Raw genomic sequence first — 3711 nt, 5'->3', positions numbered from 1 at the left:
AACCTTATTTTCAATAAGCAATCCTGAAAAATATTTGGGGGTGCTTAACTTTTTTCCAGGTGTATATAATATTAAAATTCAGGAACATGATTACGTACATAATATAAACTTATTTAGGAATAAAAACAAATTATGTCTTCCTGATAAATTGTACTTTATTATTACGTTTGAAGAAGTATTGTTAAAATGTATTAATTTCAAATACACGTTACAGTTTGAAATTCTCAAGTATATACTTAAGAAAGAAAAACATTATATTTTTTATAATCAAGTAGTTGGCCCGGCATGGCCAGGTGGTTAGGGCGCTTGACTCGCGGGTTCGAATCACCGTCCCGCCAAACATGATCTCCGGTTCAGCCGTGGGAGCGTTATAATGTTACAGTCAATCCCACTATTCACTGGTAAAAGAGTAGCCCAAGAGTTGGTGGTGGGTGGTGATGACTAGTTGCCTTCCTTCCAGTTTTTCACTGCTAAATTAGGGACAGCTAGTGCAGATAGCCCTCATGTAGCTTTGCGCGAAATTTAAAACAAAACAAACCAATCAAGCAGTCAAAGATAAAAACCAGCTTAGATAAATATAACACCAAAACAAATTAAAACTAAATTACAAACACTACAGAACACACTACTTACAACATCATACAGAGTACCTAGATCAACTTCCTCAACATTTGTGCACAATTACACAAATATAGAAACGCCAACTGATAGACTCCTTCATAGTTCACTAAATTATTTCGCGAAAAATTGGCAAAGGAATGATCTACTATGCGAACTCGACCGTTTCTGCATATATGATGAAAATAGTCCTAAGTACCTCTCCCCTATTAACATTTATATAAGAAATAAAAATAAATTAATGCTACCTAAAACAAGACATAAGTACCGTCAATAATTTTAATTTACTGTGAAAGCATTAAAAAAGGTTTTTATATGTGAATGCTCTTGCCAGAATTAAAAATTATTGAAAAATGTGAACAATACAACTGGAACTGTTCGTGTTGTGTGAACTTTAACACAATCGAATTAAGTGAAAGTGTATTGACACATCAGTATTAATATAATTACATACATGAACATGGCCCTGAAAGGAGTCAGAGTGAAAGCGTGGACTAGCTAAACTCTGGCGCTCTTGTAGTAATTAGATAAATATTGAACAGTTATTGATCAAGTGCAGGAGGAAGGAAAAGGTCTTTGAACCTGACCCGGATTCAAACCCGACTCATGACTAATTCCGACAACCGGAGCTCCACAAAGGGCCAACCATTGCCTTGTGACTGATCTTATCATACTCAGTAATAAAGATTAGCCTGGTGAAACGCTGTAATTAACAAATAATACTCTTTTTATTCGATAATAACCATGTTTTCGGTAGTAATATGTGTATGTGATATTACAATTTAGTAAGACTGCTAATAATTTAAGTAGCACCATTCTTTGCTAACCGAATGTAATTTTCCACGATGTCACTGCTGGCGAGGCCTTATGCTTTCTACACTCCAAAAACTATTATACAGGGTGTGGCAAAAATGTCTATACAGTTGTTTCATTTAGAAAAGAGTATAATTTCTATTACTCTGAAACAAACAACAATTAAATTGATTTCGAATTTCTTCGTAATATTTTTTTAGTACAGTCTTTACTCACATTTTTATATTATATCATTGGGTCTATTTTAGTGACTCATACCATAAAATTATTAAGTAATGTAAAAATAACTGGCACAAATATTTTCCATATTTAAAATCGTGAAGAATACTGGTGTGAATTATTTTTTTACTATATGTTTATACAGTATAATAAACATACGTGTGTATCTGATATTTGTATATTGCAATGAAATCATTGACAGTTTAAAAACAAGTGATACACACACACACACACACACACATATATATATATATATATACTTAACAAGTCGACCAAATGCAATATAAGCTGTACAATGCAATTAAATGTCATCTCTTTCAATTCAATGTTATGCGTATCAAGTGTCTATGTTCAGGATTGAGTTGGTTTACTTAATATATAAAGACTTCTTAATCCAAAGTGTTTCCTCGTTCAGACTACATCCCATTATCTGAAAGTGCTGGTTGTTCACTAGAGTTTTACATGCCCGAGCGTGTAGCTGGATAGAGGACTTTATTTTTTGTTTTTGCTGTAGTAGCGTTTTCAGAGGTTTGCACTACTTCAGGCAAGCTTGAATATAAGTCAGTATGTTTCGTCGTTAGGGCTAAAAATATGGGTTGTTATCATTACATTATAAATCAGGTGTCTGATGATCAGTGGTGCAATGTGAAAGCGATTGGGTTATTCAGCATGATCCTGCCTTACTTGCCATTCTGAACAGAATAACAGAGTTGAAAGTGCTCCATGTTGTCCATGAACGATGGCTAGACCTCCGAAAAGACATTTGGATGTTTTGGTCATATGAAGAGACATCAGACAAATGAAACCTAGCTAATGATGGCAGGTGTTGCGACTTGGCTCCAAGTGTAGCTGGGGGAATGTGAAACTATTTGGGATACCTGGACAAAGGAAAATTTTCACAAACCTAAGCAAGATGATCACTGTCTGTTGATTCTAGCTCGCCGCAATCATAACGTACAGGTTCAAAGATAAATGAAAAGTTTGCAATGGCAACTGGACGCAGTGTCAGTATTCACAGGGCTGGCCTGCATATTAGGTGCTCAAAGAGATGCATTAATTACACAAAGGCACAAAATAGTTGACCTGCAACAGTATCAATAACACGTCCATAGAACCAACGATATGTAGAGTAGTATTTTTAAAAAAATATGAGTCGTATTTCACGTTCCAATCAGATAACACGCATAAACACATTTAGTAATAATCTGAAACTAGAGATAAACACATTTTTACAAAGAAATCGAATACATTATGGCAGCAGTAAAAGTGTGGTGTGGCCAAAATAAGCATTAGTGGACATACCGACACCTACATTCTGTGGAAAGATATAATTACTACCACACGTTAAGAGACCACATAATATAATTCATTGTGCTACCATATGGTGGCCAGATGATCTTGACTTCAACCCAGCAATAATCACGCTCGTCCCAACCGTGACACACGGGTCAATACACATTCATTGAAGAATGTGAACGGAATGGCGTGCACACTTATCAGATTTCACACTCATTAAGTAATGAATATTTGGGAAATGTGTCGCATCCCCCCCAAGAAGCTCCACATATCAAAGATCCCCTAGAAACAGCTCTTTCAGAGAAGTGGTTAAAGATGTCAACATTCTAATTTTAAGAATGTAACATCGGCGTCTGGCTGCACTTGCTATTCGTGATGACCGTATACTTTGTACTTATGTGAAATCTAATGAACTGTAATAAGATAAAGATACGTATACCAAATTTTTATTTACAAGCCCAGGCTAAGTGACTGTCGTTTGTACCAGGTCGTCAATAAATTAATGTCGCGTTTTGGAGCACTTTCATTACCCCCCCCCCCAACAAAAAAAACAACAAAAGGTACACCACGGATAATAGTTAAACGAACCACCTAAAAGTCACGTTAGTGTAGCCTATATAATGTGTAAAGCCACAAAGAATATCAAAGAAGTTTATGGAAATGTTTTGAACGTTCGAAGGTGTCAACGATGGTTCAGCAAATTTCGTTCAGGTGACTTTAGCCTTAAAAATTGTGATGGCAGGGGCCGACATGTTGGAATTGATA

This window comes from Limulus polyphemus, unplaced genomic scaffold (genome assembly GCF_000517525.1).
Source record: "Limulus polyphemus unplaced genomic scaffold, Limulus_polyphemus-2.1.2 Scaffold2831, whole genome shotgun sequence".
In the NCBI taxonomy this organism is placed as follows: Eukaryota; Metazoa; Arthropoda; class Merostomata; order Xiphosura; family Limulidae; genus Limulus; species Limulus polyphemus.
This window is presented reverse-complemented; position numbering follows the sequence as displayed.